Source organism: Dipodomys spectabilis, unplaced genomic scaffold, assembly GCF_019054845.1.
Source record: "Dipodomys spectabilis isolate Male_0828 unplaced genomic scaffold, ASM1905484v1 ptg000125l, whole genome shotgun sequence".
NCBI classification, from domain to species: Eukaryota; Metazoa; Chordata; class Mammalia; order Rodentia; family Heteromyidae; genus Dipodomys; species Dipodomys spectabilis.
Window position 1 is genome coordinate 4,094,131 of NW_024870802.1, and position 17,705 is coordinate 4,111,835.

The 17,705-nt window shown below is 50.1% G+C and overlaps 1 long non-coding RNA gene across 1 annotated transcript; it reads left to right on the top strand.

Annotated features, from left to right (window-relative positions):
• Nucleotides 1–106: 106 nt before the first annotated feature.
• On the top strand, nt 107–17,365 carry LOC122115774. Its single transcript, XR_006148840.1, has 3 exons — nt 107–1,347; nt 16,213–16,221; nt 17,355–17,365. It is a non-coding gene; the product is annotated as an uncharacterized LOC122115774 (long non-coding RNA).
• Nucleotides 17,366–17,705: the final 340 nt, after the last annotated feature.

Here is a 17,705-nt window from a genome sequence, read left to right on the forward strand (position 1 = left end):
CCACTTCTGGTTTTCTGGTGGTTAATTGGAGATAAGAGTTTCACGGACTTTGCTGCCGGGGCTGGCTTTGAACCGTGCTCCTCAGATCTCAGCCTCCTGAGTAGCTAGGATTACAGGCGTGAGCCACCAGCGCCCAGCCCCTCCACTTCTTTTTAGTTCTAGCTTCGTCCATGGTAGCTAGATTGTACCTTGGGAGCCCCCTTCATCCCCTCAGCAAATGAGCTGAAATACAACATACCCAGGCATTACCCAGGTATTGCTATGCTGCCCCTTGTGGCCAGATGTAGAAAATGTTTCAGTTGTTGACAAAAAAAAGATAGTATTCATTTAGGTTAAGGAGTTGAGATGTTGTGCTTAGACAGGGAATTCTGCCTGGTAGAATTCAAGGTGGACACGCCAGAAAACTGGTACCAAATGATTTTGCTCATATGATAAAGTGCCATTGAGTTCAATGACCAGCAAGTGTTTAGACATGACTCCTGTTTTATAGCTGGACTTTTTCCCACCTCTCAGTTGGAAAGGTTCCGCCTCCCATGGGCACAGCTGTTTTCTAGGCAGTGACTGTACTCAGTCGATTAGCTCAGCTGGACAGACTGTTATTGTGGTCTAGCTGCAGACCACTGACTGACTCATGTACTGCACACACTGTATGCTGCATCCTGGTCCGGGTGCCTGCTGCTCACAGGAGTTCTGCAGTGTATGTGCTGATGCCGCTGAGTGGTAAATGTTTGGAGACATTTATAGATGTTTAGCTCTGAGGAAAAGAAAAAAATAACCTTTTTATCTCTTCAGAAATCTATGTGCTATATGCCCACCCCAATGACACAGAGGCAAGTAATTGTGAAAATTTGTCTGTTTATGAGTAGGTACTTTTTGTGTGTGTGAGCAGGGAGTCTAATCGTTTGTTCCTTGTGGTGATTATGGTGATTTCTTAACCTTCATGTAATGTTACAGTTTTTTCTAACAATTTATTGTCCTATCTACCCAATAGTGTGGAACCAGAAAGCATTTTTTTTTCCTGGCCCCATGTTGCATAGATTCTTCGAATTTAGTATCAAAGTGTTGAGGATAGAATTAGTACTGTCCTGGGCTTGGATTTTAAACACTAGCCGTGTGCCATGCCAGAGGGGCGAGCGTCTGGAGCTGGGGATTGGCCTTTCGCCATCGGAGGTGCCCTGTGGGAGCCCTGCCGCCATGCTTCCCTGGGCTTCTCCGAGTTGGCTTGGGAAATGCATGTTTTCTAGACTGTTGTTGGAGCTCTGGTCCCAGTCACCAGGGTCAGAGGCAGTGGCTCTGGTGTGGAGTGGCGGTCACCACTAAACCTTCCTTTTCACTAACTGGGGTAGTGTACCTCACGCCTCTCTGCACTGCTCCTGGGCACATCCGGGCATCTGCTCTGCCCCTGCCTGCATTCCTTATCTGGGCAGTCAGACACTCCGCTCCCCCCCCCTCAGTCTGTCTCTCTCTCTGTCTCTGTCTCTCTCTGTCTCGCTGTCTCTCTCTCTCTGTGTCTGTCTGTCTGTCTCTCTCTCTCTCTTCCCATACTCCAAGTTGTATACTAAGAATCACTCTGTTAATCGGCTGGAAGTTCAGCGTTGAGACTGACTCCCCCTGGGTCTCACTGCCCGCAGATCGCAGCTGTCTTGCCAACCCAAGCTTTGTTTTCCTTTTTGGTTCCTCTGTTTTTGAGAAGTTCAATCCGATGCTTTGGGGAATGTACTCTGCTTGCTCTTTTGCCACTTGACTCACTGTGAGGATAAATATGCATGCTTTTTTTTTTTGTAATTAACTGGTGCTTTGAAAACCTTTTTTAAGGAAGAAAATAAATTTCAACCAAAGTTGTGTTCATCTAGATAAGCGGATCCTTGAGTTAAGTTTTGCACAACTCATCCTTCAGTGCCTCATTACTGAATACTAAATCATCACAATAAAGCTTCTAGGTAGCACTGTTTTGCTAATAGATGCATCCTGGTTGTTTTTTAACAGCAGGTAGCTTTTTCATAAGGTTAACCCAACTAGGTGCTTGTAAATACTTTGTTACAGTTTACTCTCCTGCATTTCTGCAAAAGGGAAATGCATGTCCTTCAGGGGAAGACTGTGAGCAAAGTGAAAAACAATAAAAAATTAAAAACCTAGTAATAAGCAATATGAAATCTCACTTTGCTTTTTCAAGTGAGAATTCCTAAGTAATTCAGAAAGGAAGAAGGAATTTTTACTCTTTAAAATGTTAAGAAAAACAAAGTAAAATAAAAAATGAGAACAGAGAGAGCACAATGTCTTTTTTCATAAAGGTGTTATATCGTATCCAGTCAAGGGAATGGGAAGAGAAAATACCCAGATGGCTATGAGTAGAAGCTCAGGCCGGGGCTTCCTGTGCCCTGGCGGGGAGGGCATTTCCTCACATGCACCAGGCTTTCAGAGAAAGCTCTACTCAGAAACGCCTGGAAGCAAAGTCCACCTCAGCGAAGTAAGGGCTCCGCAAAGCCCAGTTAACCTAGCGTTTCCCAAACTATTGACCTCAGGAACTTTTCCCTCTCTGGGACACCTCTGAACCTACTCACTTAGTATCTCATGGAAACATTTTGGGAAATTCTTCCTTAGGTGGTTCTTTAGTCAAAACAGTAATGAGTAGAAGGCACTGTGGTAGGATTTGTGTGTGTGTGTGTTTGACCCATCAGATGGCTCACTGGATGGACCGCACGTTTCTTCCGTGGGAAGGAGAGGCACTGAAGGTGTAGTACAGGTGGTGCAGGTGGCAAGAATCCCTTCCTTTGATGGAAAGACTGGCCACCCATCAGCCTGGCTTTTAAAAACATGTTTACCCAAAGCAGAATTAATTGGAGTTAAATAATAGAGATTTTTATTCCCATCTAGAAGAAAACGTTGCACAATTGAATACAGATTTTTATCCGTAGGTAGATCTAGAGTTTTGAAATGATAGGACCTGTCTTTGAAATTTATAAGACTTACTGTGGGATGTCAACCTTTTTTTTTTTTTTTAAGATAGTTGAGAGTTGCCATCTGGCATTTCAGTTTAATAGACTAATGATCACTTCGAAAGAGACTCTTGACCTTACTTCTAAACAGCAAAAGGGCTAAATGTTTTGATGGGAGGTGTTGAAGTATTTGCATGTTGTAAAGAGAAATGTTAGATTGTTGTAAAAAGAATTATTATAAAGTATTGTGAAATAACACTATGTGATTTTTGTGAATGAATTTTCCTTGGGAATGTTGATTTTTATGCCTGATAATGTATTGTGAGAAGCACAGACATGTAGTTTTGTTTTAATAAACCAAAAAATGAAACTATTCTTGATGTCTTGGATGTGTTGTTAAAAGTACCCTACATAATTTATTATACAGTTCTTGTTTGATTTTTACATAGCATCTTATGACTATGTATAAAAATAACCTGATACAAACAGGTATGTACAGTTTATTTTGTTGGTTCATATCTTTCAAGTTTGCTGAAGCATTTGGAGATAGAAATTCCTCCTTTTACTTAGTATTTACTTAGTGCTTACTAATATTTACTTAGTATTTACAAAGGAAATGTTCTTTGCATTTCTAAAGATTCCTCTAAGCCTGGTGCTTCTCTGTCATTGTTTTATTTATTATTTGTGCTGTTACTGGTGCTTGAACACAGGGTCTTGAACTCTTGCTTGCCTCTTTTTACTCAGGACTGGTGCTCTACCACTTGAACCACAGCTCCACTTCTGGTTCTTTACTAATTGGAGATCACAGACTTCTCCACCTATGCTGGCTTTGAACCACTATCCTCAGATCTCAGCCTCCTCAGTAGGTAGGATTACAGCTGTGAGCCACCTGGTGTCTGGCTTTTTGTTTTGTTTTGTTTTTGATGGCACTGGAGATTGAATTGAGGGCCTTATACTTGCTAGGTTGGTGCTCTACCACTTGAACCATGCCTCCAGCCAAGCTTCTCTGTCATGGATTTATATATTTAAGTTTATAAAGACTGTATTTAAGTTTATAAAGATACTGGCCAATGCATGGCGAGAGAGGCCAAGTCTCAGGCAGCGTTTTGCCTTAGGTCGCAGGGAGGATGGAAGTGTGGGGCTTTGCCATGGCTCACTAGCGCTGAGCTTTGGGAGGGCTGAGCGGGAGGAGAGATTCAAAGCTGCCAAATGTCTGCAACATGTTACCATTGAGTGTACGTGTGCTTCCAACCAGTGCTGACTCTCAAGAAATGATCAGCAAGATCATGTTTTACTGTCCTGTGTGCCAGGCACCAGCTGAATTGCTAGAAAACAGTGTCAGCAAATTACTCAGTTGGTGTGGCCCGTTTCCACCTTGATTTTCAGCACAGATTGTTTCAAAGACTCAGGAAAGGCCTTCAGCACCTGCGTCCATGTCTGGAAGGGGAGACAGGTGCGTTGGAAGGGAGTCGGGAGATGGCACTTCATTGGGCGGTGGAGGGCCGGACCCAGGCTTCCGCTGGGCTCCTTTGTTGGTCTCCCTGTGTCCTCCGGGTTGGAAAACATCCTTGTGTCTTGCCGCAGATGGAAGAGGCCTCGGCTGCTCCCTTCTTCCTCCCACACTGTGCTCTGACATGTTAATGTCTGTGCAGTCAGGAGATACCCTTCCTCTCCAAGCCCAAGTGAACCTCTACTAAACCTGTAGCCCTGGGACAGCAACACAGAGACGAAGACAGAGGGGAGAGAAGGGAGAGAGGAGGAGAGAGAGAATCTTCTAGTATTTCTAATGACTGGGAATGAGATATGAACGCTGCCCTGGCTGCTTTGCTAGTTCCAGAAAGAACCACCGCTGTACTGAGATATTACAGAGATCTCTAATCTGGAATATAATAGGGACACCCAGAAGGAATGAGCAGTGCAGGACGCCTTTGGCCCCAGCGAACCTTATCGCTGCCCGGGTCCGGCTCTGGCTCTGGCTTTCCCTGGGAGCCTTGGCTTCTCTCTCGCTGCTGCCCAGTCCAGCTGTGCAGGGCGCGGCCGCGCGCGCTTTCCCGATCTGTCCACGAGGTGGCGCCGGGACTTCATCAAAGGGCTCTGGATCAGACCTGGGCGGGAAAGGGATGGCCTTGGTCCTGGGGTGGACGCTTCCAGGGATGCCCCCTGGCAGCGCGGCTTCTCACCTCCAGACAGACGGTTCCTTCGGGGAAGGAACGGTCCAGAAATGGGGAAGAGGGCTGCGGCACAAAGGGCAGCTCAGCTCCTGCCACAGGACCTGCTTGTTGCCTATCCTGGGAAGGCTTCTAGCAGCCACCGCGTGGGGGTGGGGAGGGGGAGAGAGCGCCTCCCACGTCACCCGGACATGTGTCTTTGGGGTCCACTGGCCACGGGCACCCCCAGGCCACACGCTGACTTCCCCCAGACCAGGCTGCCCTTTGATCGCACCCAGACAGATCTGTGCAAAGTTGAACTCATTCTGTAAGATGAAGCCGACACAGCACCCTGGGGAAGGCCTTGCTAAGGCTGCAGCTTCTTGCCTGGCATCTACGGGAAGAGGAGGGGGTACGCCGAGGAGGGGCGGTGCGGGGGGCAGGGGGACCCGGATGGAGGTGAGGCTCCCGCATTTGGGTGGTTTTGCTCTGGGCTGGCCCGGGTCTGGTCTGGGACCTTCCAAAAGGAAGAGAGAGCCTCAGTCAACTCCCCGCGGCCTGTGATGACCACGGCATCCACCAGGGGGCGCCAGCAGCCTTCTCTGGGGCACTGAGTCCTGGGGCCAGGCTTCAGAGAGTGAGAGGTGCAGAGAGCAGGAGGCTCAGGAACTCAGAAATACCACCGGCCTGCAATCCGCGGGAACCCCTTCCCAGAGAGCTGTGAGGTGGGTGAGCCCCGGGGAGAGGCCTCTGGCCTGGGGCAGGGAGGGGTGGGGGCACTGGGGAGGATTCATCCAGTGTCCACTGAGAAATCACCAAGGACCCCAGGCCTGGCCAGAACACCAGCCCCCATGAGGCTGGAGCTGCCACGCTCCGCAGCCCTGCTAAGCCGAGAGGAGCCAGGGGCCCCCGCTGCACGCCCCTCCTCTGTGACCCTCTGTCCAGATGCTGGCCTTTCCTGAGACAGCCTGGGACCCAGGGATGCTGAGTGATGGGTGCAGCAGAAATTGTGGCAGGGTTTGACTTTGGCTTCCAACACCTCCTCTTGGAACATGGCTAGCCTGGGCTCAGGGCTGCACCAGAATCATGTGTGTGTGTGTGTGTGTGTCCAGCCTTACTACCATGAGCCATACACCTGCTGGACTCCCTCTATGGAACCACACTGCCCAGACTGTGTTTTTCTCTCCTGGCAGATACAGTTTCTATTCCTGCAGCTTCACTTGCTGGACTCCAGCGGCCATGTCTCCTGCCTGGAATAATCCCTCACAGGGTTGGCTGCCTAGCGAGCTTGTCTACGATGTTAATATATTTTCCTTTAAGTGACACTGGTGAATCGTTTCCTCACAACAAGAGCCTTTGTGATAAAAGCTGTCCAGAGCCTGTGCAGAGGTTCTAGGGAGTCTAATGGAGAAGGGGAGGCTGGGGACCGACCGGGCAAGCCTCCAAAGGGGAAGGCGGGCAGGAGGCGTGGGAGCGGTTTCTATGAACGCAATAATCACTCCTGCAGGATGAGGACGGGCAAGGGGCTGGGTGTGAAACCAGACCAAGCTTCCATCCTGTCTGTATCACTCACAGTGTGCAATGAATGTGGCTCATAAAGGAGAAGAGGCTCAGAGAGGTTAAGATTTTTTCCTAGAGTTGCCCAGCAAAGCAGAGATGGCGTAAGACTCAGGAGGCACAGATGTTTCCTAACGGTTTGAGTTCTTTCTGCCAGTGGGACATTGAAATTGAGAATCTACAGTGCAATCGTTCATTCAGTGGATGGTGCTGACAGGGCTTTAGGGCAGGGTAGACACTGAGGGCAGCCTGGAGTTTTCTTGGTGATGTCCAGGCAGGATGGTGAAGTCCAGACTGTCAGCGTGACCCACAAGAGGCCATGGGAGGCAGGTTAGGTACCAAGAAACCACAAATGAACAACTACACCTCACAAACCGTGGGTCTCAGCCTCCGAGGAGAGTCTAGAATGTTGCCAGTGAGTGGAGGGGGAGGCGCTGCTCAGGGACAGAGCTGGGTGTCTCCTGGACACAGATCTTTTGTTTTACTTTCTTTAACACACATGCACGCGCGCGTGCACACACACACACACACACACACACACACACACACTCCTGTCATTGGTGGAAAATCCAAAGAAGCAGAAGAGGCGAGGCCTTGAAGCCAAGCCCCACCTTTCCATGCTGAACGTGGCTGTTCCCGTCGCAGGACCAGCATTTCCTTCCCGCTCTTTTCCTCCTTTTCCCATTCCTGGATTGTTTTCAAAGCAAGTTCATCTGTCCATGTCTCAGCAGCAGCAGCGGTCTGGAGGGTAACGACTCTTACAACAGCCAATCCCACTGCCATGGCTCCACCTCAAAACACCGCCAGGAATCCCAGACAGGGCTCGGTGTTCAGTGGACTTGGACCGCCAGTGGGATCCCAGCATGGTGTGCAGCCGAGGATGTTCACACGAGTGTGTGTTCACGCTTGGTGTCTCCTCACCCTCTGCCCTCTGGCAATGGACTCATTGAAGGAACCATGCGGTCTCTTCAGCAACTCCAAGCTGGCGACTTCCTGTTTCTCTCCTGCGGGTGCTGTCTAGAATGTTCCTCCACCTCCTGTGTTTCCTGCAGCCTTGCGTGTGAACCAAGAGCTCCGATCCCGCTCAGGTTGGGGTGTTGATGGTGCTGGCTTTCTGAAAGCACAAACCAGAAGACAGCCTGTGGGGAAGGCCGTGCACACGTGTGTGTAGGGTTGTGTGCACATGTCTGTGCCTTATGGCTGTTCTGCTCTCTCTTGGCCTCTTCTGGAAGCTTCTCCAACCCTGCAGTCTTGCAGTTATCCTGCTCCTCCCTCAGGCTACTTGTCAAGAGCAGACAAGGAGCCAGTGGAAATGATCTCTGTTGGATTGCCACAAATTAGGGAGGCTTCCGCTCCTCAAAGGAAGGAGGGAAAAAAAATCTTGGCCAGTTTTTCATGAGACAGAGGATTACTATCCAGAATATAGGAAGAACTCAAAAGCACTAAATGCCAAAGGGACAGATAAACCAATTATTAAGTGGGCAAATAAACAGTTCTCAGAAGTACTGTAGTACAAATGGCCCATAAACACATGAAGAAGCGTGCTAATGTCCCTAACCACAGAGAGAAACAGAGGTTCCATCCAACCCAGTCAGAACAGCAACCGTCAAGAAAGCAAGCTGAGGGGAAAGCCGGTGGGGATGAGGGGAAAGGAACCCATAAACGGCGGGAAGTGTAAACTGGTGCAAACACCATGGATATCAGTCTGGAGTTCTCTCAAGAAACTAACTATAGAAGTCCCTGCCCTAGACCACTTCTCTGGCTTCTTGCCTGGGGTCACCCTGGGACTGTGATCCTCCTACCCATGACCTCCTGCTTAGTTAGGATTATGGACACAAGCCACCACACCTGGCTTGTTTGTTGCTGTGGGGGTGGGGGGGCGGGGGTCTCATTAACTTTTTCCTTGGGCTGGCTTCAAACTCCCGATTGCTGTCTCTATGGATGATGCCACCATTCCTGACTATAAATTGTGATTTATTAAATGCGATTTTAACTAAACTGTGAGCCTGTTTCCTTCCTGCTCATGAGCTCTCTGCAGGCGCAGGCATCCATCTTATTTGTTCTGTGGTTACTGGTCTTCATATTGTGTCTAGCGCACAATAGGTGTTTATCAAACTTGCTGAATAGATGAACCCCACGTCTATACAAGTGGCAATACTGCACAGGTGCAGGCAGTGTGGAGGGCCGGAGGTTAACAGGCTGTGCAGGGCGGGGGAAGGTGTATGGTGGGGCAGCAGGCTCAGTGGAAGGGCATTGCCAGCTCTGCGCTTGGTCCTGAGCTTGGAGGTGCCGAACTCTGGTCTCCACGGGCTCTGTGCACAGAACATGGCCATACTGACCCAGGAAAGGCCCTGGGCCTGGGGGCAGGAAAGACCTTTCGGCTGTGATTTATGCCCCTAGTGAGCAGCATCCACCAGAGTCTGGGTGCCATGATGTGGCGAATGACACAATGCAACAGTGCAAAGGCATGGCGCAGACAGGATGCTTCCATGGGCAGGTGGGGAGGGCTGTGGGGAGTGTGGGGCTCCAGAGGGGTCCACTGAGGCATGGAGGGCAGGTGACTTGGCAATCAGACTGAGTCACTGCAGGCTTAAGCCCAAGTCTGCCTGGGCTGATCTTACCTAGAGAAACAGCAAGAGCCGAGCCAACCTGCCCCCTCCCCTGCCCCTCCCCTTTCCTCCCCATTCCCCCTCCCCCATCCATGCGCCCTCCCAGGCTGGCATGGAAGAGAGCTGGCCCAGCGCTTATTGAAGATCACAGGTGATGACAATTCCTTCCCAATTGAAAGTGCTTCAGCAGTCAGTGCTGGGAGCTCCCTGTGCTGCGGCCTCTGCTTCCTCCTCTGCTGTCTTTCAGTCCTCTGTGGTCCTGGAGACATCAGAGGTGTCTGATGTGGATGGACTGAGGGGGCGGGGAGACGGCTCTGCGGGCAGAGAGGAGGCATGTGACCGGTTAACCGTTCCCTGTTTCCCCTGGAGCTGTCCATGTCACCGTCAGGGGCCTCCAAACCCAGCCTTGTGCTGGGCACACTTTGTGGGGAGGGCCTCATCAAGGCTGAGTAAACACTGGGCAGTCGGGAGAGAGCCAGGGCGCCATTTTCTTCATGTGTCTTTTACTATACACGCCAGTCCTGGAGGGTGACGCCTCACAGAACTCATTCCCAGGCGTCCCTCAGTCCCCGCAGGGGGTGGCACTCCATCCATCATTTGCTAACACAAAAATAGAAGAAACGAAAACCCCAGCAAATGGATAATACCACCCAGTGCTCTCCCGGGAGTAGCAGAGGTGTGACTGGTCGGGTTGGTATTTGGAGATCTCTCTGCGTGGCCTACTTGCTCTACACACACAGACACAGACACTGGACCGGACAGGTCACAGCAGCCCCTGGGCTTCAGGCTCTTCTACTTCCTTCCCAGCCACGTGGGCCTCCTGGATAAGATTTCCTGCATGAACACATTGCTAATGATTAAAAAAAAATATGATTTCCCCTTGACTAGTGGGACGCAGGACCACAGGATGTTTTCTGAAATAAGAACCCCAGAACCTGGTCCTTGCCATGTCAAGAGGCTCCGGAGTCTTAGGAGTCACAGACCTGAAGGCATAGCTAGTTGATGCACAAGCCTGTCCTCCCGTGTCCTTCCTTCCCCGTCTGCAGATGGACGGCTTCTCCACTTTCTGGGGGAGTTTGTTCAGGTCCCATCTCCCTGGGTGAGGCCCAGCAGTTCTGAATCACAGGCAATTCACTGACTAAAGTCTCCCTCTCTAGCATCTCCTATCCCTGGCGCTTAGGTCCAGTTCAATCAAATTCTTCCACAAACCTTGGCTCTGAGTGTTTGAGCAGAATGTGTCACAGGTCACAGCTCTGAGCCTTGGTCTCTAATTTGTAACAAGATCATAGTTAACACATATTGGCTTGTGGGGTGCCAGTGGCTCACTCCTGTAATCCCGTTACTCAGGAGGCTGCGATGTGAGGATCACCACAGTTTGAAGCTAGTCCAGGTAGAAAAGCTCCTGACAATCTCATCTCTAATTAACCACCAAAAAGGCAGAGTGTAGCCATGACTCAAGTGGTAGACTGCCAGACTTGAGTAAAAAAAGCTAAGGGACAGCACAAGGACTCAGCTCAAACCCCAGTACTGTTACCAAAAAAGAAAAAGAAAGAAAAGAAGAAAAGGAAGGAAGTGAGAGGAAAGGGAGGATGGAGGGAAGGAAGGAAGGAGGAGGGAAGGAAGGAAGGAAGGAGGAAGGAAGGAGGGAAGGAGGGAGGGAGGGAGGGAAGGAAGGAAGGAAGGAGGGAAGGAGAGAGGGAAGGAAGGAGGGAAGGAGGGAGGGAAGGAAGGAAGGAAGGAAGGAGGGAAGGAAGGAAGGAAGGAGGGAAGGAGGGAGGGAAGGAAGGAAGGAAGGAAGGAGGGAAGGAGGGAGGGAGGGAAGGAAGGAAGGAAGGAGGGAAGGAAGGAGGGAGGGAGGGAAGGAGGGAGGGAAGGAAGGAAGGAAGGAGGGAAGGAAGGAAGGAGGGAAGGAAGGAAGGAAGGAAGGAAAGAGGGAGGGAGGGAGGAAGGAGGCAGGGAGGGAATGAAGGAAGAAAGGGAGGGAGGGAAGGAGGGAGGGAGGGAGGGAGGGAAGAAGGAAGAAAGGAGTTAGCTGATTACTGTCATTTGTTTTCGCTCCTTTCCCTTCCTTTTATCAGTGAAATCCTGTCTCCTGCCAACCCAGCTGATGGCAGACAGGAGCTGAGGCACCATTTTTGCTGGTTTGTGAATTTCAATAGCCTAGATCTTAGAGGGGCAGAGATGACTCAGACTCAGATTATTACATAAGGAACAGGAGGTATTGGGACAAGACCCTAATCAGAGGAAGATTCTAGGGTCCAGGGTAGGGAGGCCGAGGTTGCAGACAGGGTGGGGCTGGCTTCCTGGGATTTGGACTGGGGTCAGAGGATCCACCTTTGCCTTCCAGTCAGGAAGCAGGGCTTTGGACCAGAATCGACTTCCTGAGGAGTCTTGGTGAGAAAGCCCAGACAGCCTGGGCGCCTCCACAGACTGGAACGGCAGGTGGGTGGGATGATTCCAGGGATCGTGGCCCTCAGGGTCCCTAGGGCACATGACCTGTAACAACAGCGAAGCACAACCTGGCCCTTATCTTCCCCAACTCACTGGGGAACCTTACAGGGCAAGAGGGGTGGACCTAAACCAGCCGACGGAATTGTACCCGCTGGATCCAGCAGAACAGAGCTCCCTTTTGGTGATGTAGGTTTATGTAGGACAGGAGAGACTGGGCTTGAGATTGGGCTTTAAAATGAGGGCAAAGAGGGTATGGGGTTTTGAACTGCTGGGAATGAACATGTAGAAGTAGAGAAGTAAGAGAAAGAAGAAGGAGGAAGAGGACGAGGAGGAAAAGGAGAAGAAGGAAAAGAGAAGGAGGAAGAAAAGAAAAAAGAGGAGACAGGGAGGATAAAGAAGAGGAAGAAGGGGAAGGGGAGGAGGAGGAGGAGGATAAGGAGGAAAGAGACATCCCCTCCCTCTCAGCCCAGCTGGTGGGCACCAGATGGGAAAGTGCTGATCCACAAATCAAGGCCTGTTAACAAGGCAACCTTAGGAAGCCACGTGCAGCTGGTTTTGTGGAAAATCTGGCAGCAGAGCATGAGGCTTTGGCTAATCTATCTGGGGAACCACTGAGCTATGAACTTGCTCACTGATATTCACTGGATGCTTTTCAGCTCAAGCTCAGCTGCAAATGGTAACATAGTTGATACCCAGAGGGCCAGGTGGTACCAATAGTGATGAGGATCCTGGGTCCCTGTGCGGAGAATGCGCATTGTGATGTCGGCCTCAGCTTGTAGTTCCTGGGATGGTTGAGCGCCCCGGGCTGGTTGTCCTCAAGCCACAGAGAGGGGGCATTGGTCCCCACTGGGCACCTCTGTCTTCTTTCCCAGGTCCACTTTGCTTTGATAGAGCCTGTGAATCTGCCTACCCTGCCTGGCAGAATGAGGCTGGTCCCGATTAGGAACAGAGGCTGTTGCAATAGGAAGGCAAAGATGGCATAGCATCGAGTAGAGAATGCTAGGCCTCTGGGCCTGGACATGGGTGGGTCCAATCCTCTCCACACCTACCTGGGCAAATATGGACAAGTAGCTCAAATGATTTTACACCTCAGTTTCCTCCTCTGCCAAATGGAGGTATGTAATTTAGAGAATGGCTTTGAAGATTGCATGGGATAATGGAAAGAAGAGTCACTGGTATCTAGTTCCATTTATTGAAGATCACTTTCAAACTACACCTAATCATTTGCTAGTGGGTTTTGTTTATATACTTCTTGGTTCATCAACCTCTAGTGCTGCCCTAGCATGGAGGACCTAGTTCTCAAACAGGAAACTTCCCTCTCCTTCTCCCTCCCTTCTTTCCTTCATTTCCTTCCTTCCTTCCTTCCTTCCTTCCTTCCTTCCTTCCTTCCTTCCTTCCTTCCTTCCTTCCTTCCTCCCTCCCTTCCTCCCTCCCTTCCTTCCTTCCTTCCTTCTTTCCTTCCTTCCTCCCTCCCTTCCTTTCTCCCTCCCTTCCTTCCTTTCTTCCTTCCTCCCTCCTTCCCTTCTTTCCTCCTTTCCTCCTTCTCTTCCTTCCTGTGTTGGTCCTAGAGCTTGAACTCAGGGTCTGAGCACAGTTTCTGAGCTTTTCTTTGTTCAACCACTTTGTTGGTGATTAGTTGGAAATGAGTCTCATGGACATTCCTGACTGGGCTCGCTTTGACCTGTGCTCCTCAGATCTCAGCCTCCTGAATAGTTAGGATTACAGGTGTGAGCCAGAGGTGTCTGGCTCCATGTCCTCTTCCAAGCCTGCTATTCCTACTCCTGGAATTGTCTTCTCCTCTGGGGCAGGCCTCGGGAGAGAGTCCCAGCTGCATGCCCTGGTGAGGCTGAGTCTTCCCAGGCAGAATCTTATTAGCGGTTTCCATTTCCTGAAACCCTGCCCATCGGAGATAGCCTGTTTCCAATTACTGTACCTACCCGTAATTAGATGAGAGCCACTGAAAGGAGGGAGCCCCGGCCCCTGCTGGGCCGGCGTAGAAGCTCCTAACCTCGTTATTCATAACACACGGTTTGGTGATGAACTCTTGACCACACTTCCCCAGCATCGTTTCTCCACCCAGTGTTGACACGTGGCCCACAGGTAAGAGTCAGGTCTTTTGTTGTTGTTGTTTTAATGTGTGGGTATTCTCTGTGACTTAGTTTCCTAGTCTGTAAAAGGAGAGTTAGACCCCTGTGACCTCCGGGGGACTTTTTACGGTCTTATTGGACTTGAATGCATGTAGGGAGAAGAAAAATGAAGCGTTTTCTAGCAGAGATCTGAAGTCCACTTAGCTCAGAGCTGCTAATGCTCAGGCCATGGCTGCGGTTGGGTTTGTGAAAGTTTCCTTTGCGGGGTTGAACCATCTGCACCTGACAAGCCTTTGGGCCCCTTTAAGAAGGAGGGTGTGGAGCCAGGACCTCCTATCACCTCAAAAGCGCTGTGGAGTGGGTGTGATCTGGTCTTCCTAAGCAGTCCTTGGCTGGGACAAGGGAACAGCATACAGGGACGCCCCGAGGACGTGGCAGGACTGAGTCCCACGCATGTGGGAAGGTCCTGGAGGTGGTGGTGTGGTATCCAGCGTGGCTGGGTGGAAGCCAGCAGGGTCTGCAGCAGCCAGGCCATCGGGGGTAGGTAGTGACATTGAATACCTCATCTTTTCTCCTACTTGATTGTGGTTGACATCTAAGCCTGTCTGCTCTGCATTTGGTGGGGAGCCCTGGAATCTGGCATGGGTGACCCCTCTGAGCAGTTGGGCCCGAGGGGGATGTGTGCAAGGGGTGGGGCTTCTCTCTCCTCAGGTGAGTCCTCTCCTTGGACCCTTGGTGCTGATGCCACAACCTTGCCGGGCTGTGGACTTCTTCCTCAGTGCTGGGGAAGAGCATGCAGGAAAATAAACTCTCAGTGGCTTCACAGCTGATGGAAGTCGAGCCACTCTCTGCCATGTAGTAATGGTGGAGAGTGCTAACGAGCCCCAAGCTAGTGCCCCCAGAACGCCCCCAGACACCTTCAGTTCCTCCCTGTTGAGAACCATGGCCAGTAGTAGAACCCAGTAGTCCTATGTATTGACCAGCATAAGTTGCTAGAAGTGGGGGATGGCTCCTTCTAGCACTGAACAGAAGTGGGGGCTGCTGTCAGCACTGGACAGAAGTGGAGGGCTACAGTCAGCACTGTACAGAAGCAGAGGGGCTGCTGTCAGTGCTGGACAGAAGCAGGGGTCTGCTGTCAGCGCTGGACAGAAGTGGGGGCAACTCTCAGCACTGAACAGAAGTAGGGGCTCCTGCCAGCACCGAGCAGAATTGGGGGGCTGCTGTCAGTGCTGGACAGAAGTGGGGGGCTGCTGTCAGCGCTGGACAGAAGTGGGGGCAACTCTCAGCACTGAACAGAAGTAGGGGCTCCTGCCAGCACCGAGCAGAAGTGGGGGGCTGCTGTCAGCGCTGGACAGAATAAGGGGTCTGCTGTCAGCGCTGGGCAGAAGTGGGGGCTGCAGTCAGGGCTGAGTAGATGGCTCTTTCTAGGGGAAGCCAGGCGGTGCTGAGCACAGCAACCCAGGTGCAGAGTCCTATGATTCTCCCAGCAGCTGTGTGGCATTCTTGGTGCAATCTCTCTCCTGGACATCTCAGGGCCCTCCTCAGTTTCCCCCCTCACAAGGCAGGGAGGTGTCCCAACTTTCTCCAATTCCAAGAGGACATTTGGACATGGTGAGTTCTTGGTGGCGTGGACAGGGAGCTCTTGTGGTGATAGGTGTGCATTGAGGTCTTGCTTTCCACCAGCACCGTGTTGAGGGTCTTGCATCCATGATCACTTTTGGTTCTTCCTACTAATTTTGTGTTGGTTGTCATGATTATCCTCATTAAACAAAAGAAAAATAGTGAATGTTTCCAACTGGTTGACCTGAGATTTAAACTTGAGCAACTTGACTCCAGAGGCCACTTTTTTAAACCACGATGAGACATGCATATATAGTTACCACTTCCTAGTTCCTAAAAAGTATACCTCATTCTTCCTCAAATGACAGGGAGATATGATTTCAAGTGGAAAAAACACTATGGCCAAAAATGGAAGGATGCTTTTCTTGCTAAACCAACACTCTACCACTTAGCCCCAGCTCCAGCCTTCTTTATGTTCTTATTATTTTAGAGATAGGGCATCACTTCTTGCCTAAACATGTGCTGGGACTGTGATATGCCTATTTTAGCCTTCCCACCATAGATGGGATGACCGGTATGCGCTACCACGTCCAGCTTCTGTTATTGAGGTGAATTCTTGGCACATTTTTCTGCTTAGGCTGGCCTTGAACTGTGGTCTTCCTGTTTTCAGACCCCCAAATAGCTAGGATTAGAAGTCTGAGCCCCGGATGCTTGGCTGATGGGCTCCCTAGCTGGGACCTAACTGGGACCTTAGGCTCATCAACCTGGGTGGCACTTTGCTGTGGGCAGCAGCAAGGGGAGAAAGTCCAAACCAGAGAGAGGATGCAGCTCTGCTTTTTGTTAAAAGTTTTGGATTTTCAGGGAGGGATGAGCAGTAGGGGAGAGGACCTGCAAGAAGACATAGGGTAGGCTCTTGCTTAAGACCTCAACATGATATAATTTGTAAGAGCAACTACAAGTGCTGTATGAATCCCAGGTTTTGCCTAGTGTGATGATTTATGGGAGCTCCCTGCTCCCTGAGCTCTCTTGGGCCCTACAAACGCTGGTGCAGGGTGACAGGAGTTTCATTTAAACAGAATTGGAATTAATGTCTTTAGCTAACCATGAGGATAATATCTGAAGAAGGAATTTGATGTTAGGGACCCAGTCCCAGCCTACTCCACATCCCTAGGACACATAGTAGGTATTAAATATTATTTTCCTTGAATATTAAAGCATCAGCTTCAGAATGCAATGGACTTTGCACAGTTGCAGGCCCTTCCAGAGATGCTATGCAAATAATACCTATGGTTATAATTAATATGACTACAACCTACAACATATATGTTAAGAGAAATTGAAAGGGGCAGGTGGAAACGCTGGTCACTGATTGTCTGTATGAAACTCCTGTAGCATTTGCCTCTGGTATACTTAGGTCTCTATTAAGGGATAGGTGAGAAGAGACTTAGATCTCCTTAGCTTTGTCTGAGCTCAGATGTTCAAGACTAATTTACCAAAGGGAAAACTGCTTATCCTACTCTGCCTCTTTGTTAAAAGAGTGAAAGGCAAATGGACAAGGCCTCTCCTGGGACTATTTTGCAAGTAGAACAACATTATCCTCTGCCACTAATTAGAGGCTTAATTCCTTGGAGAAGTAGAACAATGGATGTCTAGGAGAAGGGGGCTCAGTGCTGCTCCCTGTGGTGAAACTGGAGACTGCAAGTTCCTTTGTGTTTGGGGCTCAAAATGCTACTGAGTTTCTAGGGCTCACAGTGTACACATTGGTAGATCAGGAAACCAAGGGAGTCGTTTTCTGTGGCTTTTTATCTTCATGGGTTTTGATATAAGGATTTTTGTGTGTTTGATATGAGGATCTTTGCTATATCCCACTGGCTATATCCGCCCGCGTTCTCCACCCCCCCATACTTCACAGAAACATGGTGTTACCTCCCCTCTCCCACTCTCCAGTTCTGCTCTTCTGGCCCTTCTGACCTAGTACATAGCATCATTCAATCTCCCAGAAGGAAGTCTGGTGCCTTCCATGCCTTCACTCCCTCTTTCCAGGGCTAAGCGATCACAATCCTGTTCTTCAACACTCTATGTATTATTATTATTATTATTTTGTCAGTCGTGGGGCTTGAACTCTGGGCCTTGGCACTGTCCCTCAGCTCTTCAGCTCAAGGCAAGCACTCTATGAGCCACAATGCCACTTTCTGTTTTCTGGGGGCTTATTGGAAATAAGAGTCTCATTCACTTTCCTTGTCCAGGCTGACTTTGAATTGTGATCCTCAGATCTCAGCTTCCTACATAGCTAGGATTACAGATGTGAGCTACGTTGCCTGGCTGTTATTTTTTAAATTATTGTAAAGGTGCAGAGGG